This window comes from Labeo rohita, chromosome 9, assembly GCF_022985175.1.
Source record: "Labeo rohita strain BAU-BD-2019 chromosome 9, IGBB_LRoh.1.0, whole genome shotgun sequence".
NCBI lineage: Eukaryota > Metazoa > Chordata > Actinopteri > Cypriniformes > Cyprinidae > Labeo > Labeo rohita.
The window spans coordinates 30,005,398-30,015,332 of NC_066877.1; positions in this window are offsets into that span (position 1 = coordinate 30,005,398).

The window sequence follows — 9,935 nt, forward strand, 5'->3', positions numbered from 1 at the left end:
CTTGAGGACCTTTCCCGATCCCGCCCCCTATCTCTCTCCCACTTCCTGTCATTTCTGATCTGTCTTAATAAAGGCAAAAATGGCAAAAAAAAAAAAAAATCTGGTAAATTCCACCTTATGATTTTTTTTTTACTTTCAGTTTCTTTTTAATTCTTTTTAATCTTTTAAATTGTATATTTTTTCTTTTTTTTTGTTTTTTTTTTTAATAAAAAAGGATCACTATCCCACAATATGACACACTAATCACCATTTTCAGTGATTTTCTAACATGCTAAGCACCATTTTTATACAAAAAAAAAAAATGTTGACATTCTAGTCATGCTTAGTCAGGGGTGCAAAAGCACTCTGTGCTCTTTAAATAAAATGCCTGCCTGACACAGCGCAGGAAAAAAAAATAAAAAAATAAGAACTTGATCCATTTTTTCTTTCCCTTGTCTCTTGTTTCATGTCCCTTGGGTGCTTGTTACTGGCGAAGAGATAAACTCCTATCAGAGAGTTTTAATTGGATCAATTTAATTACTGAGAGCAGTTTCATGTGATGCACAGCATATTTATTAGCACTAAAGTACATTTGTACCTCACAGCAATATATTTTTTTGCTCTTACAGTGTTTCAGAGGAACAGCTGGAGATATCTTGAGCCTAGTACTCTTCTGGTGTTAAAACAAGGTTAGCTCCTTATACTGTATTATATTATATATACTACCAGTCAAAAGTTTTTTAAGATTTTTAATATTTTTTAAAGTATTGTCTTCAGCTCATTTATTTGATCCAGAATATAGCAAAACCAGTAATATTGTTAAATATTTTTACTATTTAAAATAACTGCTTTCTATTTGAATATATTTTAAAATGTAATTTATTCCTGTGATTTCAAAACTACATTTTTAGCATCATTACTCCAGTTTTCAGTGTCACATGATCCTTCAGAAATAATTCTAATATGCTGATTTGTTCAAGAAACATTATTTATTGTTTTCAATATTTTAAACAGTATTTTTTTTTCAGGATTCTTTGACGTATAGAAGCATCCAAAGATCAGCGTTTATCTCATATAAAAAGCTTTTATAAAAAGCTTGAAGATTTCTATTTCAGATAAATTCTAATAAATGCTAAATCTTCTGAACTTTCTATTCATCAAAGAGACCTGAAAAACATTCTACTCTGCTGTTTTCATAATAATAAACAATGTTTTTTTAGCAGCAAATCTAAATATTAGAACAATTTCTGAAGGATCATGTGACTGGAGTAATGATGCTAAAAATTCTATTAAAAAATTAAAAGCTATTCAACTAGAAAACAGTTTTGCAATACTGTGGCTCAAATAAATGGAAGCTTCTTTAAAAGAACATCTTACTGTTAACTTAACTGGTTGTGATATTCTCAGTGGATGCAGTAGATCATCTAGGTGTTGTCTACCTACTGTTCCATGAATACACATTCATGCTTCTCATTTTACAAACTTTTTGCATATATTATATAATACCGAAGTGCACCTATGTTTATCTGCTGGATCTGTTACCACTTCTTTTTTTCAGTTTGTAAAAAAAGTATGTGAAAACACAGCTAAAGATATATCTCAGCTTTTGAATGACATCCTTTCACTCTCCAGAGTGACTCCAAACTCAGATGATAATGTGAGCCTGTAAAAATGGATTAAAACTCTCAACGGACCTGCGTTTATGCTGGAAAGCTATGCTGAAAAATCTCTCTTCAGTATATTTCAGTGCTCTCTCATTTCCTCTTAATGCCCATCTGTCTCTTGCTGTCTTTCTCTCTTTTTTCTCTCAGGATGTTTGCGGTCCAGCAGTGATTGGCATTGCAAGTGGGTGTGTAATCCTTCTTTATACTTCTTTTTACAGTGTGTGTTTTGATTTATGGAGAGGTCAGCTGTAGTGTAAAGTAGGGCCTTTATTCCTCCTCTTCCTGTAGTTTAGCCTGGGCCTGCAGTGCTTTGAACGGCATGAGGAGTAGGAGTGGCTGACAGAGCAGCCAAAGATCTGCATTAAATGGAATGAGTTTCTTTGAGGCAGGTCCAAGTGGTGTTTATAGTGTTTTTCTTTTATTGAAATATGTTGCCTTTGGTTCCTATAAATGTCTTGATGTGAAAAGCTCCCAAACTCAGTTGACGAGGGTTTATTCAGGTGTTGATTACGAAAACACTGTAATATGTAACAGAGAAATGCAGAGAAGACTTTGGTTGGTGTTAAGTTCAAATGTCTTAAAGGATTAGGCGACTTCCCAAATAAAAATTTCCTGATGGTTTACTCACCCCCACATCATCCAAGATGTTCATGTCTTTCTTTCTTCAGTCGAAAAGAAATGAAGGTTTTTGAGGAAAGCATTCCAGGGTTTTTCTGGAGGTCCAAATTGCAGTTTCAGTGCAGCTTCAAAGGGTTCTTCTTGATCCCAGTTAATGAATAAGGGTCTTATCTAGCAAAACTATTGGTCATTTTCTAAAAATAAAAATAAAAATGTACACTTTAACCACAGATGTTAATCTTGCATTAGCTTGACTTCACGAATTACGTAAACATAGACATGCGTGATATAGGTGGAATGTACCGACCCAGTGTTGGTGGAATGTACCGACCCACTCTTTACAAAAAAGGTAAAACAACAGTGTTGGACGATTTTGAAGTTGGAGAAGAAAATGAGCGTTTTTGCCCTACTTTTTTGAACCGAAGTACACAGACGAAGAACTAACTATGCGTGACCTTTCCAACATGATTACATAAAAAGTGAAGTCGTGGATGCACATCACAGAGCTAGTGCAAGACGAGCATTTGTGGTGGAATTTTTGGTTTCTTTTTTTTTTAGAAAATGACCGACTGTTTTGCTAGATAAGACCCTTATTCCTTGGCTGGAATCGTGTAGAGCCCTTTGAAGCTGCATTGAAACTGCGATTTGGATCTTCAGCCCATTGGCTCCCATTGAAGTCCACTATGGAGAACAATCTGAAATGTTTTCCTCCAAAACCTTAATTTCCTTTCGAATGAAAAAAAAGACATGAACATCTTGGATGACACGGGAGTGAGTAAATTATCAGGAAATCCACACTCCTGATCTAAAATGATAGTTCGTGAATCATTATTCAGATCAGAACTTCGGAGCATGGATCATGAATCATTTGATTTAGATCTGAACTTTGGAGCAGGTTCGCAGATCTTTTGCTTTAGATCAGAACTTTGTATTGCGGATCGTGAATCATTTGATTTAGATTGGAACTTTGGAACAGGTTTGTGTATCTTTTGCTTTAAATCTGAACTTTGGAGTGTGGATCACGGATCATTAGATTTAGATCGGAACTTTTGGAATCATTTGATTTAGATAGGAATTTTGAAGCAGTTTCGTGCATCATTTGCTTTAGATCGGAACTTCAAAACACGGATCGTGAATCATTTGATTTAGATTGGAACTTTAGAGCAGGTTTGCAAATCTTTTGCTTTAGATTGGAACTTTGAAACAGGTTTGTGTATCTTTTGCTTTAAATCTGAACTTTGGAGTGTGGATCACGAATCATTAGATTTAGATTGGAACTTTTGGAATCATTTGATTTAGATAGGAATTTTGAAGCTGTTTCGTGCATCATTTGTTTTAGATCGGAGTTTCGAAGCACGGATCACGAATCATTTGATTTAGATTGGAACTTTAGAGCAGATTCGCAAATATTTTGCTTTAGATTGGAACTTTGGAGTGCGGATCACGAATCATTAGATTTAGATGAGAACTTTGGAGTGCAGTTCATGAATCATTTGATTTAGATCAGAACTTTGAAGCAGGTTCGTGCATCTTTTGTTTTAAATCGGAATTTCGAAGCACAGATCACGAATCATTTGATTTAGATTGGAACTTTGGAGCAGGTTGTGCATCTTTTGCGTTAGATCAGAACTTCGAAACACGGATCACGAATCGTTTGATTTAGATCGGAACTTTGCAGCAGGTTTGTGTATCTTTTGCTTTAGATCAGAACTTCAAAACACGGATCACGAATCATTTAATTTAGATCAGAACTTAGGAGCAGGTTTGTGTATCTTTTGCTTTAGATTGGAACTTCGGAGTGCGGATCACAAATCATTAGATCAGAACTTTGGAGCAGGTTCATGCATTTTTTTGCTTTAGATCGGAACTTCTTATCGGTTCGCAAATCATTTCATTTAGATTGGAATTTTGGAGCAGGTTCACAAACTTTTGTTTTAGAACAGAACTTCGGAGTGCGGATCATGAATCATATGATTCAGATTGGGGCTTGGTGCGGGTTCACAAATCATTACATTAAGCTCTGAACTTCAGAACACATATGGCGTATCAATTGTTTCAGGATTTCAAAGCAGTTTCGTAAATCTTTTTTTCAGATTTTTTCCCCTTGACAGTAGAAAAACATCAAAATCTTATTCTGGAATTGAACTAATCTTTTAAGAAGCTAAATATGGTCAATTTTGGTTCTGTCTTGAAATGACTGCAAGGACGACTTGCCATACTGAATGGTGCGTCAGTGCGGCAAATGCCTTCTTGCTGACTCAGCAGCGTCCTTCCCTCACGGCCACATGTGGGATCGGCTCCATGCGTGTAATTGCATCTGTTCAAGCACATCAGAATATTGCCAGTAAACACACTTTTGTTTGGTGTTTACGACGCCACTGTATCACTCTGAATAGAGGGATTTGAAATCTGTGCTGCATAACACATCTCAGGACAAAGCTGCCAGCAGTCAGCAGTGCTTTGAATCATGCATGTGCTAGAGTCGTCTACGCCGCATTTCATGCATGGACACTGCCCCGGTTCGTCCCTCCCACTGCATTTATGCCGATGTCTTCTGACAGATGACATTTTGCTAGTGAAAGGAAAAGCATGTTGGTCTCATTATAAGGAATCTAGACCGTGTGAAAATCATTTCTGTCCATTATAGGTCATATCTTCTTAATGCACACAGCTCATCTGATTAACATGCATTTAAAAAGCCAATGTTTTGTTGACACTAGTGTCATTTGACAAGTTTGCAGATGTTGTCTTGGTAGCACCACCAAATGGACCAACTGCTATTTTAAATCATTACAAACTCAAAAATCTTTTTTTTCTGTTATTAGAAATGTTGTTCAGTCTGCACAAAAGTTGAAATACACTTCGTGACTTACAGTCTGGACGAGTCAACGCTTTCCCAAAAACAGAACCAGTCTGCAGATTTTGGGCAATTGTAGCTGATGTATTTCACAGAAAATCACAGTGTATGATGGGCACACACTCTAAATTTTTAGCTTCACACACTGATTCCATCCTGAGGATATCAAAGATGTTTTGAGCACATGTTAGAACACTTGTTGTTTTTATTTGTCTTGAGTTGTGATTTGTATTGGGTTTGTGTGGCTTGCATAGCTTGCTTGCAGTTTCAGCAGACAAATTTGCCATTTCTTAACGTAGGATAAGGATTTCTTAACGTAGGATAGGGGCAACAGTGTGTAGAGCACTTTGAAATCTACCAACCATTATGTAGTCCATGTGTTTTTGTCTCCTAGCAATGAGGCGCATGTTTCTGTGAGTTTGCATTCGGAACGGCTTAAAAGTCTGGTAGTGTCTGAACCTCATTCCATTCATTTGCAATGCCCAGTTTTTCTCTGTAACTGTTTACAAAGTCTGCAAGTGTATGATGCCTTTTTAAAATCTATTCAATTTATGAAGGTTGTGTATGTGTTCCAGGCTTTAGATGATCTTTAGACCCTGCCTTGGAAAACGTATCGGAAAACTCTATATTAGATGTGTGATTTAAAAAAAAAGAAACATTTATCAGTTACATTCAAAATGTTTAACATTAAAAGTGCTTAACAGAAATTAAGGGTGTATCTTGACAACAGTTTGGTCTGTTATAACAAGGTATATGTCATCATCACCATGTCCACAAAATTTGATATATAGAGTTGAATGACACCCAGTGTTCTGTGGTCAGCATTACTTTCTGCCAGCTAGTATAAAATGCTGTGTTTTACCAATGCTTTGGTGTATTAAACTAAAATTAGAGACCTATTATGCCCTTTTTTTAACATTTTTTTATATAAGTCTCAGGTGTCCACAGAATGTGTTTGTGAAGTTTTAGCTCAAAATACCCTATACCATTTTTTTATAAGGGTGGAAGCAGAAACATGCTGTTTTCGTGCATGTCTCTTTAAATGCAAATGAGCTGCTGGTCCCCACCCCCTTTTCCAGAATAGGGCTGTACCTTTGCAGCTTGTACATCAGATACTCTACCAAAAAACATCTGTTTGATTTTAATAGCATGTCTATTGCACTGAAATTATGCATTTTAAACCATATTAGTTTAAAATTTCTGATACAGGGTTTTCTAAGCGTACACATCCGAAGCATGCGCACAGAAAGCAGCTGTCACACGGCATGTGAGTACCAAACTAAGTTCTCTTTCATCTCTTTTTGCGCTTAAACTATCAAATACATACAAGTTTATGTTAAAAACACACATAAGAGAAAGGCTTACCAAAACAAATTTACTGAGTAGATGCACCGGGGACCTGACTATAGCACGGAAAAGTCACATTTTCATGATATGTCGCCTTTAAATTGGATCTTATAATTACACTGAGTCCTACTGAGTACAATGATACCCATCTTTCCCAGGTCAAGAGTTTGATTCTGCCCACTGTCAATTAACCCAATAATATTTTGACACCCCAGGTTGCCAGTTGATGGAAAACACAGTGTATTGCAGCCATGGAAGCCAGCAACCCAAAAAGCCTCAGTTTCTGGCTAAAAAGCCTCCAGAGGCTTATTAAAATGCAGATAAATCAACTCACAGTGTAAGGCTTTCCATTGTCAATTGCGTTTGTTCCTGTTGTGTGTCCTCAATCTGGCAACCCGTGTGAATGTTGAGTCTGGGGAGGGAGAAAAGGAAAAACAACACTCTCCAATATTTTGAATTTGGACTGTAGTATTCATTTCCACTGCTATCTGTCGAAATTACACACATTAATGTTCAAACTTCTGTTTGAGCTACAGGAATGAATGCATAACCTTAATTTGAACTGCTCTGCCTAAAATTGTTGTTTTGAAATCGTTAGTTTTTTTTTTTTTTTTAGACATGCTTGTTTTTCTTGTCATGCTCCAGTTGATGTGCTTGATCGCTTAATTGCTGCTTGCACCTATATTATGATTAGGAAATATTATATTGTCAGTTAAATTATTGAATTCCTAGGAGACCATTTAAAATTAACAACAGCTTCTTCATAAGTGGTACTCAAGCTCAGTGCACATTTGCAATTAAAGTGGACAAACACAATACAGTCCACTACCTCCACTGAGAATATTGTGTTCAGTTAAACATGGCCTTTAAATATTAGTTTGCCTGGATTGTATTAGGTTTGTGTGGCTTAGAGATCGGTTTGCCGGGTTAGCAAATATACAGATTTAAATCCATTTTATTTATCCTTTAAATCTTAGGTCGTGTGCATGTTTAGCCCTATACATTTCACATTTTACATCTTTTCAAAACACAAGGAGCTAGGTTTTGTATTTGAACAATTTGTCTTCCACTATTGCAGCTTAAAATTGATTTTAGTCATACATTACCCCATTTCATACTGTAGGATAAGAAATCTGCCACTAGAGGCAACAGTGTGCAAAGCTGTTTGAAATTGACCAACCATTACATAGACCATGTGTTTTTGCTTTTCATTTCATGTCCCGCTTTGTAATCTTAAGTGGTCTAAGGATCGGATCTAGCTTTGTATCTGCTATAGCTCTCATGTTTTTGATTACAGAGATTTTTCCATCTTCTCTAATTCGATCCATGTCTAAGCAGATGATCAGCACACCATAGCGTGCCACACAAGTGTTGTTATTGTTAACAAAAATATTTAAAATTATGTTTGTTAGAGGAAGCAAGAAGCAAACTTATTTGAAATGAAGGTAAAACAAAATATTTATATTAAAAGAAAACTTAAAAAAATAAGAATTAGAAATGTTGTCTTGGCAGCTTATTGAAATAAAGTCTAAATTGAGGAAAATCTCTAAAACAAAAATAAAACAAATCTAAATAGATTAAATAAATGAAATAGAAACATTAAAAAGATAGAAACGTTTTTAAAAACTATAAATGACAAGTCACATAAAACCACAAAAAACAAAATTAAATAAAATGACAACAGAAATAAAAAAATGTTCAAAATTAAACAATTTGAAATAATTAAAAATTTATTTTATTTTATTTTTTAGTGCTTGAAACAGGGTACTACCATACTACTCTAGCTATTTCTGTGAAATACAGATATACACTTCCAGGCAAAAGTTTTTGAACAGTAAGATTTTTTTCTGCTCACCAAGCCTGCATTTATTTGATCCAAGTTAGGGCAAAAACAGTACAATTTTGAAATATTTTTACTGTTTAAAACAATTGTTTTCTATTTGAATATATTTTAAAATATAATTTATTCCTGTGATTTAAAAGCTGAATTTTTAGCATTATTACTTCAGTCACATGATCCTTCAGAAATCATTCTAATAGTCAGATTTGCTGCTCAAAAAACATTTATTACTATTTTTATGTTGAAAACAGCTGAGCAGATTTTTTTCAGGTTTCTTTGATGAATAAAACGTTCAGAAGAAATAGAAATAGTATTAAAAGAAAAGTAAATAGAAAAGCATTACTTTCTATAATTTCTTCCCCCTTCTTCCCCTTCTTATTCAACTGGTTTAAATATTGCTAATAATAAAAATAAAAAATGTTTCTTGAACAGCAAATCAGCATATTAGAATGATTTCTGAAGGATCATGTGACACTAAAGACTGGAGTAATGATGCTCAAAATGTAGGTTTGATCACAGGAATAAATTACATTTTAATATATATTCAATTAGAAAGCAGTTATTTTAAATTGTAAAAAATATTTCACAATATTACTGCTTTTGCTGATTTTGGATCAAATAAATGCAGGCTTGGTGAGCAGACTTTTTTAAAGAACATTAAAAATCTTACTGTTCTAAAACTTTTGACTGGTAGTATATAAAGAAATAGTAAAAGTAGCATGTAAGAATGATAGGCTCGTGCTTATTCAAAGTTTTAAGCAATTAAAATCAAATATTTTTTATGCACTGTAATTATAAGAACGAACATTTCCTTACTAACGTTCTCAATATCTCCTCTTGACTCCAGGTCTCTCATTTTTATGCGATGCCGACCCGCTTGTACTTATGACAGACAGTCTGTGACGAGAGGAAAATTGACAGGGAAAATGACAAGTGGCTTCAAGCTAGAGGATGCAGGTCTGTAAATAGAGAACTATCATTTTTCGCAGCATGCCGCAGGACAGACCCTCAGAGAGCGGAGGAAACATGATCAAGGCAAACGCCGGCCCACCTGCGCTCTGGATCGGGTTCTGCGCTCTCCGCTGGCGGCAGGAAGGTATGATAACAGCTTCGTCCTGATCCCTATCGCGCTTGCTCTCCTCTATAATGGTGGTACAACAGATTTGTTGTCTGTGCTGCGGTGGTATAGATAACAAACGGCTGCAGTCCGCTTGTTGGTGGTCCGGGTCCGGTACTTGACTGGTCCCTGGGGACACGCCACCAGCTCCGCTGCCCTGAAAAATGTACCTGCTTTAAAAGACTAATGGAGTTTAGATAAAAAATAGAAAATGCATGTGCTAGCCTAAAATTACGTGACTAAAATATGTGACCCTGGGTCAAAAAAACAGTCACAAGTAGAATGTGTTGCAGTAGCCAAAAATACATTGTATGGGTTGAAATTATTTATTTTTCTTTTATGCTAAAAATCATTAGGATATTAAGTAAAGATCATGTTCCATGAAGATATTTAGTAAATTTCCTACCGTAAATATATCAAAACTAAATTTTTGATTAGAAATATGTATTGCTAAGAACTTCATTTGAACAGATTTTCTCAATATTTATTTTTTATTTTTTATTTTTTTTGCAC